At 39.0% G+C, this 20,770-nt stretch overlaps 1 pseudogene; it reads right to left on the bottom strand.

The window, feature by feature from the left end:
- Positions 1-20,770, bottom strand: part of LOC135229032 (CTP synthase 2-like) — a 148,992-nt pseudogene that overhangs the window by 78,305 nt on the left and 49,917 nt on the right.

Here is a 20,770-nt window from a genome sequence, read left to right as displayed (position 1 = left end):
CCACCATGCTAGGAGGAAGAGGCACTCTCTGGTCTTGGCTGAGGAAGCCTCATGGGCTTCCACACATACTCAGTTTTCCTTGGCCTCCCTAATTTTCCCTAAACACTGTTTGCTGTCTGAGCCCCAGTAACAGACACACACTTTCTTGGGTAATAAGAAAAATAAGAAAGGATCAATAAGTAAGGAATTTGGTGAGGACAATGCTCTGTTTTTGTTGCATGCCATTTAGCTCTTCTGACTCATAGTGACCCTACAGCACTAAAAGAAAACAGACAAAAAACTAAAGGAAATCAGGAAAACAATGAAAGAACAAAATAAGAATAAAAAAGGAGAAACTATAAAAACAGAAACACTGTAGCTGAAAGAAACAACAGCTGAAATGAAAAGCTCAGTGGAAGGTATGAATTATAGCATTGAACAAGCTTAAGATAGAATAAATGATCTGGAAGATAAGGTAACTGGAATATCAGAGGCCACAGAACAAAAAATTAACAATACCAACCACAGTATAAGGGAAATATGAAACACCATCAAATGGACTAACATCCAAATAATTGGAGTCCCAGAAAAAGAGGATAGAGAGGAAGGATTAGAAAGATTTAGAAGAAATGGGGGCAGAAAACATCCTCAGTCTGTTAAAAGACATAAAGATAAATATCCAAGAAGCACAAAGAATTGAAAGAAACACACTTTGAGGCACATGATAATCAAGCTCTCAAAGATAAAGACAAGGAAAAGATTCTGAAAGCAGCAAGAGACAAGAAAATGTGACATACAAAAGGGCCCCAACACGGTTAAGCACCAAATTCTCCTAAGAAACTTGGGAGGCCAGAAGGCAACAGAATGATATTTTTAAAGTGATGAAACAAAGGAACTGTCAACCAAGAACACTAATTCCAGTAATTTTAGTAGTCTTCAAGAATGGTGAGATTAAGTCATGCACAAACAGAAACTACCAGAATACATGTCCACTAGACCACTCCTACAAGAAATACTAAAAGGTGTCCTGCAGACAGGAAAGGACATTAAAAAACAACTGAAGTTCCTATAGAAATATTTACAAAAAAGGAAATTCCTCAGACAAAAAAAGCTTTAAGATATTTTTATGAGATAATTTCAAAAGTTAAAAAGACAGAAAAAGAAGAGACCAAAATGGATGTCAGAAAAGACTCTGAAACTTGCTCTTGAACATCAAGTGGCTAAAGCAAGTGGAAGAATTGTTGAAGTAAAAGACATGAACAGAAGATTTCAAAGGGCAGCTTGAGAAGACAAGGTAAAGTATTAAAATGAAATGTGCCAAGAACTAGAGTTAGAAAATGAAAAGGGAGGAACACACTAGGCATTCCTCAAGCTCAAAGAACTGAAGAGAAAACTCAAGCCTCCAGTTGCAACAGGAAAAATATTAAATGATGCAGGAAGCATCTAAGAAGTTGGAAGGAATACATATAGTCACTGCACCAAAAAGAATTGGCTGACATTCAACTATTTCAGAAAGTAGCAGATGATCAAGAGCTGATGGTACTGAAGGAAGGCATCCAAGGTATACCGAAGGCATTGGCAAAAAGCAAGGCTCCAGGAATTGACAGAACACAATCTGAGATGTTTCATAAATTTGTATAGGAAAGTATAAAAACGAAAATCAAACCCAGTGTCGTCGAGTTGATTCTGATTCATAGTGACCCCACAGGACAGAGTAGAACTGCCCCATAGAGTTTCCAAGGAGCGCCTGGTGGATTCAAACTTCCAATCCTTTGGTTAGCAGCCGTAGCACTTACCACTATGCCACAAGGGTTTCCATAGGAAGGGAAAGTATATGTGTGTATATACAGGTGCATGTATATGTGTGTCTGTAGGCACCTGTATCTACATGTAAGCATGTGCTGCACACAAATTCATATATACAATAAAGTATATAAGGGGCACAGTTAACGGATACTTCCTAGATATAACCAAACATGTTGGTGGATTGGCTTACTGGGTTTGAAGGCTTAGGACCATAGTCTCATGGGACAACTCAGTCAACTGGAATAATATAGTTCATAAAGTTTATGTTCTACTTCTCAGCTTAGTCAGTAGCATCTGGGGTCTTAAAAACTTGCTAGTGGCCATCTAAGATATAACTATTTGTCTCTACTCATCCAGAGCAAAAGAGAAAGGAGGAAATCAAAGAAAAAATTAGTCTAAGGACAAATAGACTACACGAACCATGGCATCATCTATCCTGAGACCAGGAAATCTATATGGTGCCCAGCTACCACTACTGATCGTTCTAACCAGGCACACAGGAGGACGGTCCCAGCCAGAATGGGAGAAAACTGTGGAACAAAAGTCAAATCCTTAAAAAAAAAAAAAGCCAGACTTACTGGACTAGAGGAACCCCTGAAACTATCACCCTGAGATATCCTTTAAACTTTGTACTGATACTACTCCTAGCCACCCTTCTGCTAAATAACAGATTGGCTCATAAAATAAACAGTACCTCCTGTGAGTACTATGCTTCTTTAAAAAATCACCTATACAAGACCAAAAAGTCGGCATTTACCCTAAAGCAATGATAAGAAGGCAATGGGGTGGCGGGGGGAGGGGAGAGGATGAAAGGCAGAACAGCCAGGAAGCAAAGCTGCCTCAGTTACAAACAGCAGGTCCACAACCTAAGGATCTCAAAGGGTGGGGCCACAACCTCCCAGATTTCAAAGAGTCATATCTTCACCAACTTGGCTCTGGAATGTGGGGCTGCTGTTCACCAGTGCTAGTGGGACGGGGCTGGATCTGCTCCCCGAAGCTGGACAGCGCAGAAGAACAGGGTCTGCTGAGGCTGAGGGGGAGGAGTAGCCACTCAAATGGACTAGGAGAATGGGGCTACCCAAAGCTGAGGAACTAAAGCTGTACTCCTAGTGGATCTGGAAAGAGGAGTTGAAATTCTGGGCCTAGGGGCCTCCAACCAAAATTGAAGAGTGTGGCCAACACCCAGAGTCTGGAGGGCAAGGCCATTGCCTAAATGGCCTCAGAGAACAGAGGATTATTTTCAAGCCTTGAGAGCTAATGTAACAGGATCTGCTGACTTTGGACTTGCATGGTCCTGTAATCCCTTCTTTTCTTCTGATTTCTCCCATTTCTAACAGAAATGTCTGCCTTGTACCTGTTTCACCATTGCACTTTGGATGCAGATAACTCATATTCTAGATTTCACAGATCAAGAGGGATTTTGCCTCAGGATGGAATGTGCACTTGGAATTAATTTAAGACTTTTGGGATGATATGATGGGCAAATGTGTCTTACATGTGGCAAGGATATGAATTTGAGGGGGCTGAAGTGTGCAGTATTATGGATTAAATTTTGTCCCCCACTGTCAACTTGATTAGGCCATGATTACCAGTATTGTGTGATTATCCTCCACTTTGTAATCTAATTACCCTATGGTATGGTGTGGTAAATCCCAACATCTGTGATATTAATGAGGCAGAATTAAAGGCACTTATGTTAACAAGGCAGAACAAAATCTAAAGATATGTTGTATCTTCAATCTCCTTTGAAATAGATGTAAAAGAAGCAAGCAGAGAGGAGAGCGATCTCCTACCACCAAGAAAGAGCTGGGAGCATAACACATCTTTTGGATCAGGGTCCCTGAACTGAGAATCTCCTAGACCCAGGAGATTACTGATAACATGGACCTTCCTCCAGAGATGACAGACATAGAAAGCTTTGCCCTGGAGCTGGAACCCTGAATTTAGACTTGTAGCCTCCTAGACTGTGACAGAATAGATTTCTCACTGCTAAAATTCATCCATTTGTGGTACTTTGGTTACAGCAACAATAAATAAAATGAGGAAGACAAAATTCGTACTTGGTTTACAGATGGTTCTGTGCAATACGTAAGCATTACTTGAGCATGGACAGCACTACAATCCTTATCTGGGACCTCCATAAAGGACAGAAGTTGAGCGAAATCCCCTCAATGGACAGAACTTTGAGCAGCTCACCTGTTTATTCACTTTGCTTGGAAGGAGACATGGCCAGATATGCAACGGTATACTAATTCATGGGCTGTGGCCAATGGTTTGGATGGATGGTCAGGGACTAGGAAGAATATGATTGGAAATTGGTGACAAAGGGGTATGGGCAAGAGATATATGGATAGACCTCTCTCAATGTGCCAAAGAAGTGAAGATATTTGTGTCTCATGTGAATGCTCACCAAACGGTGACCTCAGCAGAGGAGGATTTTAACAGGTGGATAGGATGAAGTACTCTGTGGAAACCAGTCATTCTTTTTCCTCAGCCACTCCATCACAGACCAGTGTATTCATGAACTGAGTGGCCACAGTGGCAGGGATAGAGGTTATGCAATGGCTCAGCAATATGAACTTCTACTCATCATGGCTGACTTCACTACAGTCACTACTGAGTGCCCAATCTGCCAGCAGCAGAAACCAGTGCTGCGTTCCTTGATATGGCACTATTCCTTGAGGTGATCAGCCAGTAACCTGGTGACAGGTTTATCACATTGCACTTCCTCTGATCATGGAAAGGGCAGTGTTTTGTTCTTACTGGGACAGGTACTTACTCTGAATATGGATTTACCTTCTCTGAAGCCAACGCTTCTGCCAAAACTACAATCCACAGACTCACAGAGTGCATTATTCACCATCATGGTTTCTCACACAAGGTTGCCTCAGATCAAGGGACTCACTTCACAGTAAATGAAGTAAGGTGGTAGACCCATGCTCATGGAATACACTAGTGTTACCACACTCCTTATCATTCTGAAGCAGCTGACTTGAAAGAACAATGGAATGGCCTTCTGAAGGGGCAACTGGTTGACAATACTGGGGCAGTGTTCTCCAAGAGGCCATATATGTTCTAAACCATATTCTGATATGTGGTGCTGTTTCTCCTATAGCCAGAACTCACTAGCCTAGGAATCAGGTGGTAGAAGGGGGAGTGGCACCACTCACAATTACCCCTAGTGGCCCACTTGCAAAATTTTTGCTTCCTTACCCCATGACCCTATGCTTTACTAGTCTAGAGGCCTTAGTTCCAAAGAGAGGAATGCTCCAACCGGGAAACACACCACTGATTCCACTGAACTGGATATTAAGCATGCCACCCCACCACTTTCAGTTCATAATGCCTCTGGATCAACAACCAAAGAAAGGAGTTACTTTACTGGCTGGTGTGACTGATCCCAACTACCAAGAGGAAATTAGATTGGTATTTCATACTGGAGATAAAGAAGAATATGTCTGGAATACTAGAGATCCCTTAAGATGTCTCTTAGTACTACTATCCACTGTGATTAAAGTAAATGGAAAACTACAGCAACCCAATCCAACATGGCTAGTAATGGCCCAGGAACTGGGGCATTTGGCTCAAATTCTGTGGAATCAGCAACTAACGATTAAGAAAAGAGTTTGACAATTCACCAATGTTCCTGGAAAATACTCTAAGCAGTAAGAGTTTTATTATTATTATTTTGCTTTTTTAAATAAAAGACTATTAGCAAACCTCTAGCTTACCTTTCCATTTAAGGTACTTTCTTGCAAATTTGATCACTGCTAGTTGCATCCCAAGGCAAATTCCTGTTTCAAAAAGCACATATAACAAGTGAATGAACAGTGAGAGAAGAGCAAAATATAACATTTCAAGGGTCCTTTACAAGAATTAGTGCTGATTTCTCCTCAGGAGCCCTGGAGGCCAGAAAACGATGGAAAGACATATATAAGTACTGCAGGAAAACAATCGTCAAACAAGAATTCTTTACCCGGTAAAGCTATCATTCAAAAATGAGGTGGCATTCAAGACATTCCCAAAGAAACAGAAACTCTGGGAGTTTGTTACTAACAGATCTGCTCTGTAAGTAGTAAAGACAATCCTTTGGATGGAAAGAACACTAAACAAATGCTGAAATTTGCACTGAAAAAGAACAGAGTGAGAGAGAGAAATCTCCAATAAAGGTAATAATATGCGTAAATAAAACGACCAATTATATTTTCATGGAGTAAACTCAAGAGTTTAGTTCCATAAGCAATGCAACATTAAGTGAGTAAGGAATAAATACAAATCAAGCCTATTGGACATAGGATCTACAATGACACACCATATTTTTCACAAATAACATGCACCTTCTACATTTGTTTGCCAATATGCCATCCTCCCTGCAGGCTAATTACGTTAACTGAGGATATGCCAATTTTTTTTAATGTGTTGCTATAAGAAAAAATATTAGCATAATGCACTTTTGACAATACCTCAAGGGGGAAGTGTGCAGTTGGCAAACAAATGTAGAAAGAACGCATTATTTGTGTACAAATATGGTGACTGGGAATTCAGCAACAGAAAGGGAGGCGGGAGAAACAAAACAGAACAGAGTTTTAGCATGTGAATGTTGTAAGTTATTTGCTTTTCAGATGTTAAATTTTGGCATCAAGCTCAACTAAATTGCTACAATTATAAACTATTTAAGGTAATATTTGTGATAACCACAGAGAAAATACAAAGCAGGGAAGAAGTAAGAAATCAAAAAGCTCAACACAAAAAAGCAGATAACCACAAAAATAACAGAAACATGGAAATAATGGGAAAAGAAGATAAAAGACACACAAAAACAATCAGGGAAATGAATGAAGTAAGTACATCATTTTCAGCAATTGCCTTAAATTTAAATGATCAATTCAAAAGTCAGAAAGTGGCAGAATGAATAAAAAACATAGTTCATCCTTATGCTGCCTACAGAAGAAACACTTTAGGCACAAGGATACAAACAGGCTGAAAGTAAAAAGATGGAAAAAAAAAATACTCCATGCAATTGGTAAGCAAAAAAGAGTAGGGGTGGCCATACTGATATCAGGTAAAATAGACGTTAAATCAGAACCTATTATAAAGAATACAAAGGATGTCATATAAAAATAAAAAGATCATTAAGAAGCCATAACAGTTATAAATATATATGTGCCTAACATCAGTGCTCCAAAATATATAAAACAAATACCAGCTGCTATGAAAAGAGTAATAGACAATTCAAAGTTATAGTCTGAGACTTTGATATATAACTTTCAATTCTGGAAAACCACCTAAAAAAATCATTAAAAACACAGAGGACTTAAATTATACCATAAGCCAACTAGACAATGGATATATATAGAACACTCCACCTATGATGAGAATACACATTTTTCTCCTGTGAACATGGATAATCTTGAAAAAAAGACCATATGCTAGGCTACAAAACAAAGTATCTTCTCTGACCACAAAGGAATAATTTTAGAAGCTAACATCAAAAAGCAAAACTAGAAAAAACAGTAATTCATGGAAACTAAACAGTATACTGTTAAATAACTATTGGGTCAAGGAAGAATTAAGGGAAAATTAAAAAATAACTTGAGATAATTGAAAATTAAAACACATCATACCAAAACTTATGGGATGCAGCAAAGGCAGTCCTCAGAGGCAAATTTAGAGCAATAAATATCTACATCAAAAAGACCTCAAATGAAGATCCCAACGCTACAGCGTGAGGAACTAGAAAAAGAAGAACAAACTAAACTTAAAGCTACTAGAAAAAAGAAAAAAACACAGATGAAAGCAAACAAACGAAATAGAGAAGATGAAAACTATAATCAACAAATCTGGAGTTTGTTCTCCGACAAACCACTTCCTAGAATGACAAGGAAACAAGAAAGAAGATGCAAATAAGCAATGAAAGCAGAGCAGACACATTACAACTGACCCCACTGAAGTAAAAAGGATCATAACAAAATACTATGAATATACTTTCTTCAAAAAAATTGATAACTTTGATGAAATAGAAGAATTCCAACAGACACATAACCTGCCTAAACTGACTCAAAATGAAGTAGAAAACTTCAACAGAACTCTAACAGGTAAACAGATTAAATCAGTCAAAAAAAAAAACTTTCCAACAGAGGAAATTCCAGGATCAAACAGCTTCACTGAGGAATTCTATCAAATATTTACACAATGTGCAAAGCAATCATATTCAAACTCTTCCCAAAAATAAAGAAGGACTACTAACTTTATCAATGAAGTCCATGTTACCATGGTGCCAAAACCAAAGAAACCACGAGAAAATTATAGACAAATATCCCTTATGAATGTATATGCCAATTTTTTTGACAAAATGCTAGCAAACAAAATCCAACAGCATATTAAAAGAATTACACATCATGATCAAGTGGGATTTTATTCCAGGAATGTAAGGTGAATTCAACATCAGAAAATCAGTAAATGTGATACATACACCACATTAACAGAACAAAGAAAAAGAAACTCATTATTATCTCAGTCAATAAGGAAAAGGCATTTGATAAAATCCAGCAATACTCCAAAAAACTAGAGGTAGAGCTCTCATATGACCCAGTAATTCCACTCCTAGTGTATACCCTAGGGATCTAATAGAATTGACATGAACAGACATATGCATGCCTATGCTCATTGTATTTGGTTTGCAAATACCAAAAAGATGGAAATGACCTAAGTGCCCATAATGGATGAATGGATAAGTAAAATGTGGCAGGTACATACATTAGAATACTACTAAGCAATAGAAAAAAAATAAGTTCCCAAAACATCTTGGAACATGGATGAATCTGAAGGACATCATGTTGAGTGAAACATATCAATCACAAAAAAACAGGCATACAAAAAAATCTAAAAAACAAATATTGCACATTCTTAAACACATAAACAAATAAATACACAGAAACGAACGCCCATTAGTGGTTACCAGAGATTAAGCATGGGGAGTTGGAGATGGGGATCATGGTAAAATGAGTCCCTTTATGTAGCCTTTTGCCTTGGTCCTTTGGAAAAACAGTTTGACAGACTTTCCCCTTAAATCCTGAGGTGTTTCCTTTGCCCTAGTTTTCTAGCCCAGAGAGTTTGTTAATTTTGCCAGGTTGATTAACCTTTCCTGAGTGAGCTGTAAACAACTTGTGGTTTGATACTTTTTGCCTGGCTCTGGGCTGCAGCCTGCCCTGTGATTAGTATGCACTTTGCAAGGATTGGTCAAAAGATTATGTAAATGAGGTGACTTGTGGCCCAGTCATGCCTGTTATGCAAATGAAGTGTTTGTGGCCTACCTAAAGGGGATTGGTCAGTTCATGGCCCTGTGGGAGTGCCATGCCTTGAAACTGACAATAAGCTTTTTATATACATGCATGCAGCACCATAGAGTTTTTTGCAGGAAGAAGCAGAAAGAACCAGAGAAAGAAAGAAAGCAAGGAGCTTCCTAAGACAGCTGTAACACCGATCAAAGGCTGTAACACTGAAGCTAGTGAGAAGCCCACAAGAGGCCCAGTGACACAGCCATCTGCAACAGGCCTGGAAGGGGTCCAGAGGCTGAGGAGGTGGCCAAAGCCCAGAAGGAGGCCAGTGGCAGAGCCAGAGGTGACAAATGGCAGGACCAACAGGAGCCTATCCTGAGGGGACAAGAAGAGCCTGTCCTCAAGGAGCTGAGAAGGGCAAAAAGAGCTGTGCTGCACTGAAGAAGAGACTCTGCCTACATGTTTCTCGATCCTCATCCTGTTGCAGCCTGTTGATCTTAATTCTGAGTTGTACCCTACTTCCTTAATAAGCTACTCAACTGTAAGTATGGTCTGTGAATTTTCTGTAGGAACTACAACTGATTTTCCGAAGAGAAGTAGAAAGTGCTGTGTGGGAGGGATGGCTGGTATAAGAACTAGTAAAAGGTTGGAGAGTAGAAGTGTGTCTGACTTCTGCCCTCAAGGATCAGCCTTGGGTTGATCTTGATCTGGATCATTATCCTCCATGAAGTCAGACAGGGTCTGATAAAGCTACTACTCCCACTAGAATTACATAGGGATTCACTCTCTACATAATAGACACTTTTTATTTTTGTTCATGCAGAAGGTAATACCAAAAGATGGTGACCTGTCCACAGCTTAAAGAAGGTATAGGATGTCACTAAAAAGTACACAAGAAAAAAGAATCTATTGTAATTGCTGTGGCATATATAATTTTGAAACAACAGCAAAAACAACCAAAAAATATATGTGTGGGTGTATATTTTTATATGTATGTATGTAAGCATAAAAGTATATGTGAGTATATACGTATCTACATACAGGTGTAGGTATATTCATCTATGTGACTATATGCAAAGTATTCATATATACATAAAATAAAGCACATAGGGAACACAGTTATGGCTACTTCTTAGACATAACCAAAAACCTTGAAGGACTGGAATTCTGGGTTTGAAAGGTTACAATCATAGTCTCATGGGACAACTTTGTCAACTGCCATAATATAGTTCATAAAGTTATGTTTTATATCCTAATGTGGGGAGTAGCGTCGGGGTCTTAAAAGCTTGTCAGTGGTTTTCTAAGATACAACTACTGGTCTTTACTCATCTGGAGCAAAAGAGAAAGAAGAAAACCAAAGAGCTGAGGAAACTAGTCTACTAAAAAATAGTCTACCTGACCCATGGCCTTATCAGAAGAACGAGATAGTGCCTGGCTACCACTACTTATTGCTCTAAGCAAGGCCACAGAGATGCACCTTGATAGAATGGCAGAAAAATATGGACGAGAACCTCAAATTCCTAAAAACAAAACAAAACAAAAAATCAGACTTACTCGACTAGTTGAGATTGGTGAACTCCCCAAGACTACTATCCTGAGATGCTCCTCAAACCTTGAAATGAAACATCTGATGTCATCTCATAGCTAAATAACAGATTGGCTCACAAAATAATGAGTATCACCTATAAGTACTATGCCTCACCTATATGAGACCACATGGTCAACAATTTCTTTAAGACAAAGATAAGAATGTAAGGTGTCAAGAATATTAGGTTAATAGAAATGGAACAAGCAGAATGAAAAATGAGATCGTGAAGAATGTAACCGATGGCATTGTACAACCTGTGTAGAAATTGTTTAATGGAAACCTGAACTGTTTTCTAAACCTTCCCTGAAAACACAATATTATTGCCAAAAAAAAAAAAACCATAAGGTTTCAGATAAAAAAGTGAATGCTCATATTTTATTTGTATTTTCATTTGTTTACTTTCTGTCTCCTCCATCTGGAATGCAAGCTCCTAGAAAAGCAAGATTCTGTCTCTTATTCACCACCTCATCCTTCACACTCAGAGTAGTCCCAGGCAGACAGTACGAAAAAGGGTTAGACTACCAAGGAGCAACCCCCATGTCCTTTTTGGGGTTGAGAAAGAAGGAAAGCCAGCTTTAAACCAAAAGTAGTTATACACAGTATGTAATTAAAAATAGGCTGTGGGCCAGATTTGGTTTCTAGGTATTTTACCAAAGCCTATAGCTGACTTTTTGGTGCCTGAACTTTCAAACCTGAGTTCAAATCTTTCAGTCTAATAAACAGTGTTAAATGGTATTCTTGAGTACCCAAAACCCCACTGCCATATTTTAAGTAGATATTAAAAATCTAAAAAACTCACAGTTAGCATCAATAAATATAAGTTTTACCCAAAAAAGGAATCTTCTTTGCCCTTGCCCAAGAAATCACCTGGAGTTTTCCCAACGTTCCTCTGACTCCAAAGTCTCCTGGCATAAGAATACCACTGCAATCAAAAACTGAGAGTAAATTTGACCATTCATTGTTTTTATTTTGTTCCCTAAGTTCTCTTATCAGCAGCTAATGCTTACTATTCCATATTCAATGCTTAGCTCAATCACTATTGAAAGTGCATAAGAGCTGTTTTCAGAATTGATTATATGATTTTACATCATGCACTTCACTGAAAACCGGCCCATATTAATGAGAAGTTGTAACATTTTCTTACAACTGACTTCAATGTATGTTTTCCAATGGGATTAGCTGGAAACCCAATTCAATTTAAAACATCACTGGGAGAAGAATTTGAATAAATATAGGTTAAGATTCATTTCAAAGTACTATTATAAAATATTAACACATGTATATATATGTATATCACTGTATTATATAATCACAGTTAAACTGTTACAATCAGCCTAAGATTTCACTTGCCAATCAAGCAGTGGAGAGTGAAATTTTCCTGACTAGAAGAAGCCTTAAATACCTTTTAGACAAACACTCATTTGGCTGACTGAAGAATTCAAGAGAAGAACCAAGGATGATCATGATACAGTGCTGCCCCCAAGAGTTCTGCCGGTTACTGACAAAATAAAATCCAGCAGCAAAGGATTTGGCAAAGAAATATAATCATGAGTGAAGGGTTCTCAATCTTGTATGTTATTTTTGCATATGTAAAATCCATCTCTTTGCACCTTTCAGTAGAATCCAAACATCTATGCTAAGGGTCAAAGTTCAACACACATTCCCTCTCATTCTGTACCCTCCTCCTCTTCAAATATGCCCAAGCCCAGTGCACATGCTACTGACATTAATGTGGCACGTTTCAAAGTGAATACCATGTGAAGGCAGCACAGTAACATGCAATGGCCACAGTATCCCAAGCTTCCTCTAGAATGCACAAAAATCAGTCACTGGGGTTAAATCTAATCATATGGGAAAAACACACTCGCATTCCCCAGCTTTCTGGCTGGGAAGTCTCTGGGTACTCACTCGGCTTTGCACAGCTTCTGCCATGCTTCATGGAATTTCACAGGGCCTTCGCTTTCGGTGGTCTGCTCCAGGTCAACAGAGTCTATGTACTAAAAAACATCCATCAGATAAAAAGAACATTTTAAAAATTCTTGAAAATACTGGCACCATCTAACACTATGACACATCATTCAATAACTGCCTACTAAGTCAAACACTGTCCTAGGCACTAGGGATAGAAAAACACAGTCTCTTTCTCGTGGCTCTTAAAATCTTTCAGGTCTCCATAGTACCTACCGTGTGACAATGACATGAAGTACAAAGTAGAGAATGCTGCAGAAGTATCTAGAAGCCACACCTCATCTAGGCTTGGGCACCGGAGAAAAGAAGAGGAGGAGCAACATCAGAGAAGATTCTCTGGGGGACATGACAGCCAAGAAGCTCAACCTGGAGGATGAGTAGAAGCATATGAGGACGCATGCACTTACACTGGGAGAAGAGTGACAAAGGCGTACAGGGGACAAAGGAGGAAGCAAACTGCAAATGAAACCTCAGGCAAAAGTGCAGTTGGTATGAAACCCCAGAGCAAAGAAACTGGAGGCCGCTCTGGGACCCTCCTCTCAGAGGAGAGACCTGATTGGCTGGGGGGGTGGGGGAGGAGCATGAAGGATAAGCCATGGTACAGAGTTTGCATTTGAAGTCACTGAAACATCTTGAGTAAGGGAGTGACTGGAACAGTGAGCTGGGTACTTTACAAAGATCACTCTGGGTACAATGCAGAAAATCGAGGGAAGACTGGTGGTTGGAAATCAGTGGGGAGGCAGCTGCAAAAGGTAAGCTAAATACACACAGAAACAAACTAGCTGAAAGATGTGACTAGACAATGACTGAAATAATAATTAATAGAAGCAAATATCAACAAATTCTAATAAATGAAAGATTGTGTACAGTTCCGGAAACCCTGGTGGCATAGTGGTTAAGTGCTACGGCTGCCAACCAAAAGGTCAGCAGTTCAAATCTGCCAGGTGCTCCTTGGAAACTCTATGGGGCAGTTCTACTCTGTCCTATAGGGTTGCTATGAGTCAGAATCAACTCGTCGGCAGTGGTACAGTTCCTACATACATAATATGCACATGCAGTTTGATACATACTCTTCTGGATTTATTTCTAAACAGATGCACATACACACATGTAATATTATACACATATACATAATGCTCTTATTAGCTAATTCAATCTATAGCATTATGCATATATATACTCACACACACATATATATACATATATGCACACACACACATATATGCTAAGCCCTGGTAGCGCAGTGGTTAAGAGCTCAGGGGCGAACCAAAAATTCAGTTCAAATCCACCAGCTACTCCTTGGAAACCCTATGGAGCAGTTCTACTTTGTCCTATAGGGTTGCTATGAGTCGGAATCAACTTAATGGCTTTGGTTTTCAGGTTTATATACTTACATATGTGTAAAGCAGAGGGTCAGAAAAAAAAGGAACACCTTCAATAAGGTGGTTTGACCCAGTGATTACAACTCTGGGATCGAACATAGTAATGATTGTGAGGATGGTGTAGGACTGGGCAGTGTTTTGTTCTGGTGCATACAAGGTTGCCATGAGTTGGCACCTAACAACAACACGCAGGCACACACACACACACACACACTTACGTGAGCATATTTAGAAAAAAGTCCAGAAGATTATATACCAAACTTTTATAGAAAGGTAAAACAGAGAAGTGGGATTTCAAGGAGGAGAAATTTTCCATTTTCTGAAAAATACATCTATGCCTGATCTAATTTTTTTACACTAACCATATACCATTTCTAAATCTAAAGGAGCTTGTAGAGACCCAAATACACTCATGTTGTGTATGATAACTACACCTCTGCTATCTTCTTTGATTTTTAAATAACAATTTTTTTAAAACTAACAATCAGTGTTTCAGATATCACTTCCCCAGGTCGGAAAGCGGAATATAGCATTTTAATAATCTGGATCCAATTCCAAATGTGAAAGTAAAAAATAGTTCTATTATTTTCTTCTTACTCGAATCGAAGTGCTTAAATGAACATGAAATATACATTTACCTGGATATGCAGAATCTAATTTCAAAAATTGTGCCTTAAACCTGCCACTTTGACAAATGAGATATTAGGGTAAATGACTGAGCTATCTGGAAGGCCAGGCTGGGACTCACCATGAGATTCAACTTGTGATTGATGGCCAAGGCCGAGTGTTCCAGGGCCTTGAATCCAGAGGCATAACTGTCCCTGAGCTTGGTATATATGCCAACCAGAGCTATGGAGCACGTTTTCTGTAATCTTTCATATCTGAGGACGAAGACATGCTTAAAGGTTATATGCACATAATGTAACATCACAAATGTAATAAGGATACCACCATTCTTATTCCAAGATACTTTTTAAAATGTTAGTAGTAGTCAAGCCTTTACCTTGATACGCTTACTCAAAATTTCCCCCAATAACTAAAATGTAAGCCAATAGATTTCAAAACTTTAAGAAATTCCAAAGCTGAGTGGCTTATATAAGCAGGCACAACGTAAATCTAAGGAAAGTATACCAGAGACTTCTGGCCAACATGGCACCATAGACAGAAGCACCATGCCGTCTCTTCACAGCAAAAACCAAAAAAACTAAGTAAAACAGAGACAAACATCATTCCTGGAACCCAAAGTGTAAAATGAAGAGATAAAGAACTCAGTCAAACACTGGCATAAGAAACTGACAGAGGACAGACAGCGAGGAGAGACACGTGCAGATATTCCTTATCAGCTAATACAACACAGATCCACCATCTTGGACTCCTGTCAGAGAATGGCTAAAAGGGAACACAGGAAAGCAGCTTCACAGAGCTCCCAGCAGCGATGCATGGTTTCCCACTCCCAAAGCTCTCTCCACTGTGCTACTCTGAGCTTCCTGGCTGGCTGTGGTAGCTCAGCCGGCCAGGAAATGCAGCATCCATGCTGCTTGGCTTTGTCCCACCCACGTCACAGACTGGTAGACAGGGAGTATGGGAAAGCAGCTTCAAGAAGTTCCCAGCAGGAGACAGAGCACCCCATAAGGAGCAGTATACACTTTCCTCTCCCCCTTCAGCTTCCTCCCCTTTGGGCCTCCTCTGCTTCCTGCCAGCTGACATCTCTTGGCAAGGAGGCAACTGCTTCTGCCCCAGGCCACTTGGATTCACCCCACCCACACTGGCCGAGTCCCTGAGCTGGTGTTGCTTTTTTTCCTCTCTTTCAGTTCCTTCTGTGCCTCCCACCACCTCCCCTACTTTCTCTCAAACACCTGGCTCTGTGTGCCATCTTTGCTTCTTCTTGAAATGCTGTGAAGCCCGGCTTAACTGGGAAACTACTCCACTGGCCCGGGACACCATGCTGGTGGGATTCCTGGGGCTTTTTTTTTTTTCCTTGTTTCTTCTTTTTCTTTCTCTTTTTTTTCACTTGGGAACCCCTTGTAGCCAGACTGCACTGCATGGCTTAGGAAGCAATCGCTGGATCTGTGCAGTGTAGGCAGGAACTGTGGGGGCATTTCTTTTTTTTCTTTCTTTCCTTTTTTTCTTCTCTCTTTTCCTCTTTCTTTCTTCATTTCTCAGATCTCATCTCTCTATATTTGCCTTCTTTTCCTTTCTCCTAAATACCTAGTGCTGTGTGACATCTATAACTCCTCTACCCAGGCTATACCGTGCAGCCTGGGAATCTTCCCCAGTCTTTGTAGCCACACCTGTGGGACCCCTGGGGGCTTTTCTTCTTTTCCAGATTTTTACCTAGTTATTTTTTCTTTTTCCCTTTTTATTATTTTTTCCTCTTTGCTTTTCTCCATTTCTCAGTTTCTCATCTCTCCACTCCAATGGACAGCTCCTTTTGCACTTTTTTTCCTTTCTTTGCTTGTGTGTTTTTGGCTCCTAGTTCTCTTCTTTCCCATACCCATATTAGCTCCATACATCACAACTTTGCCCCTCTTTCCTGCCTATCTGCACTGTGTGTTGAACATCATGCCTCCAAGCAGCTCGGGCATGGCTTACTATAATCTGCCAGGCACTGATTCCTGGCCTTCCTTTGTGGCCCTCCCTGCCACAAACAACCCACTCCAACCCCTCCACTTCAGGCAGACCTGCCCTCCTGCACCATAGCTGAGTGACTGGCCCCATCCACTGGACAAGGAGGTGAAAAGTAACACTGCTACAGACAAGCAAATGACAAAGAATGCACATTCGGCCTGCTCAAACATAACCAAATAAAACTAAAACCAGAACAGAACAAACAAATCTACAATCAAGAAATGAAGAAAATAACTACTGAATATCCCAAAGAAATCAGACAATATCAAAACATATTTAAAAAAAAAAAGGACAGGATGGTTCCAGTAGGCATCCAAAATAGAACACCAGATGACTTTCCAGAGAAATAAAAAGGCACTAGAACTTCCTGACAGGGAATTCAAATCTCTAATATTCAGAGCAATCCAAGAGTTGAAGCAAAAAGCAGACAAAAATGAGGAAAAAATAGACAAATTTATGGAAAAGGCAGATTTATGGAAAATATAGACAAAAGAATGGAAGAAGCCAGGAAAATACAGGCACAAAATTCCAAATAAATTCTCAACTAGAAACCATTAAAAACAATAATTAGGAATCCAAAATACAAATAACCAAGATTTCGGAAATGGACAGTGTCATAGAAGGGCTGAGGAGCAGGTCTGAAATGATAGATGATATGATCAGTGAAATTGAAGACAAATACTTGGATACAACCCTGTATGAGGAAAAGTCGGAAAAAAGAATGAACAAAAATGAGGAAACCCTGAGAAACAAGTTGAGTACAATCAAAAGCTAAAATTTTCCAGTGATCAGAGTTCCAGAACAGGGAAAGAAAACAGAAAACACAGAGAGGATCATTGAAGAACTGCTGACAGAAAACTTCCCTAATATCATGAATGATGAAAAGCTGACCATCCAAGAAGCTCGATGAAACCCATATAACATACACCCCAAAAGGAAAACACCAGGGCATATCATAGTAACACTCGCTAAGACCAAAGACAAAGAAATGCAAGCAGCTCGGGAAAAACAAAACTTCACATACAGAGGATAAACAATAGGACCTAAACTCTGATTATTCAGCAAAAATCATGGAGGCAAAAAGGCAATGGGATGACATACATAAAGCCTTCAAAGAAAAAAAAAATGTTTTGGAGTGAATAATATACACTCCAAAACATTCGTTCAAATATGGTGGTGAAATTAGGACATTTCCAAATAAACAGAAATTAAAGGAATATGTAAAAACAAAAACAAACCTACAATAATTATTAAAGGGAATCCTTTGGTCTGAGAACAAACAACATCAGGCCACAGCCTGAATCTAGAACACAAGATTGTATTAGGCAGATATGAAGGTAGGAAATGAACTCGCAAGGACTATCCAAAACCAAAAGAATTGTAACAAGGAACCAGAGGTTAAACTATAAATGACATCAACACCAGAACAATAAAAGAGGGAATAAACTGTGTAGGTATGGAACTTTCTAATGGAGAGTAAGGCAAGGCAATAACAGATAATAGACTGGTTCAAACCTAAGAAGATAAAGGTACACTTCAAAGTACCTATTAAGAAAGTCAACAAACCTCCTTATCAAAATAAAGAAGCAAAACGTAAGGTCTCAATAAAAACAAAATCTCCAAAAACAAGATATACCCACAAACAAAAGGAACTCAGCAGAGGAGAGTAACAGGAACAAATAAAATGGTAGCACCAAAAAAAAAAAAAAAAAAAAGCACTACAAAATAGCAATAAGTTCACACCTATCAATAATTACAGAGTGTATATGGCATAAATGCAGTCATAAAGAGAAACAGAGTGACGGATGAATAAAAAATCAGAATCCATCAATATGCTCTCTCCAAGAGACACACCACAGAAACAAAGATGTAAATTTATTAAAAATCAAAGGATGGCAAAAAATATGTCAAGCACATAACCACCAAAAAATAGCAGAAGTGGCAATACTATTCTCAGGCAAAAACTTTAAAACAAAATCCACCATAAAAGACAAAGAAGAGCACCATATAATGATTAAAGGGATGACCCATCATGAAGACTTAACGATAATAAACATCTACCCACCCAATAACAGAGCTTCAAAATACATAAAACAAACTCTAACAGCACTGAAAAGAGAAACTGACAGTTCCACAATAGTGTAAGACATCAACACACCACTCTCATAAAGGACAGAATATCTAGAAAAAAACTCAGCAAAAACACAGAAGAGCTAAAGACCACCATCAGCCAACTTGGCCTCATAGACAAAGGTAGAACACTCCACCCAACAGCTGTGATATACACATTCTTTTCCAACACACATGGAACATTCTCCAGAATAGAGCACATCCTTGGCCACAGAGCAACCATCAACAAAACAAATTATCTTCACTGACCACAATGCCATCAAAGTAGGGAAGAGTAAGGAAAATAAAATCAATTACATGGAAACCGAATAACACCCTGATTAAAAACCACACGGTAATAGACGAAATCAGAGATGGAATCAAAAAATTCTAGAATCAACAAGAATGAGAACACACCATACAAAAACCTTCGGGACACAGCAAAAGCAGTCCTCCAAGGTTGATTTATAGCAATAGATGCACACATCAAAAAAGAAGAAAGGGACAAAACCAAAACATTAGTTACACAACTTGGACAAATAGAAAGAGAACAGCAAAAGAAGCCCACAGCCACCGGGAGGAAGGAAATAATAAAGAAAACAGCAGAAATAAGTGAAGTAGAGAATAGAAAAACAAAAGAAAGCATCAACAAAAGCAAAAGTTGGTTCTTAGAAAGGATCTACAAAATCAACAAACCACTGGGTAAACTGACAAGAAAAATAGGACAGGATACGAATAACCCAAATAAGAAATGAAATGGGGGACATTACAACAGACCCAACTGACGTAAAAAGGATCATAACAGTATTATGAAAAACCATACTCCAACAAATTTGAAAACCTAGAAAATGGACAAATTTCTAGAAACACACTACGTACCCAAACTAACACAAAATGATGTTGAAAATCTGAACAGACACAAAATGAGAAGAAATTTAGAAGGTAATTTTAAAAACTCCCAACAACAAAAAAAAGCCCTGGCCAAATGGATTTACTGGAGAATTCTACCATTCAGAGAAGAGCTTATGCCAGTATTTCTCAAACTATTTCAGAACACAGACAAGGGAGTAATATTTCCAAATTTCTTCTATGAAGCCAGCATAACCTTTATACTAAAACCAGGCAAAGACATCACAAACAAGAAAACTACAGACCAATATCTCTCATAAATATAGAGGCAAAAAGTCTCAACAATAGAATTCAGCTTCATATAAAAACAAAAAATACAATATGACTAAGTAGGATTCATACCAGGTATTCAAGAATGGCTTGACATTAGAAAATCGACCAATGTAATCCATCTCATAAATAAAAGGAAAAAAAGAATCACAGGATCATCTCAACTGACATAGAAAAGACATTTTACAAAGTCCAACAACCTTTCCTCATAAAAACTCTCAATAATATAGGTATAGAAGGGAAATAAAGAGCGTATATGCAAAACCAACACCTAACATCATTCTTTTTTTTTTAATTAATTTTTACTGTGCTTTAAGTGAAAGTTTACAAATCAGGTCAGTCTCTCATACAAAAATTTACATACACCTTGCTATACATGCCTAATTGCTCTCCCCCTAATGAAATGGCACAGTCCTTCCCTCCACTCTCTCTCTTCCTGTCCATTAGGGCAGCTTCTGGTCCCCTCTGCCACCTCATCCCTCCTCCAGACAGGAGATGCCAACATAGTCTCATGTGTCTACTTGATCCAAGAACTCGATCTTCATCAGTATCATTTTCCATCCCATATTCCAGTCCAAACCCTGTCTGAAGAGTTAGCTTTGGAATGATTCCTGTCTTAGGCTAACAGAAGAACTGGGGGCCAATGGCTTCTGGAGTCCTTCTAGTCCCAGTCTGACCATTAACTCTGGTGTTTTTATGAGAATTTGGGGTCTGCATCCCACTGCTCTCCTGCTCTGTCAGGGGTTCTCTGTTGTGTTCATTGTCAGAGCAGTCATCGGTTGTGGACAGGCACCAACTAGTTCTTCTGGTCTCACGCTGCTGTAGTCTCTGGTTTGTGTGGTCCTTTCTGTCTC

The sequence above is a fragment of the Loxodonta africana genome, chromosome Y, assembly GCF_030014295.1.
Source record: "Loxodonta africana isolate mLoxAfr1 chromosome Y, mLoxAfr1.hap2, whole genome shotgun sequence".
Lineage (NCBI taxonomy): Eukaryota > Metazoa > Chordata > Mammalia > Proboscidea > Elephantidae > Loxodonta > Loxodonta africana.
Note: the sequence above shows the minus strand (reverse complement) of the source record. Positions and strands in the feature narration are given on the sequence as shown.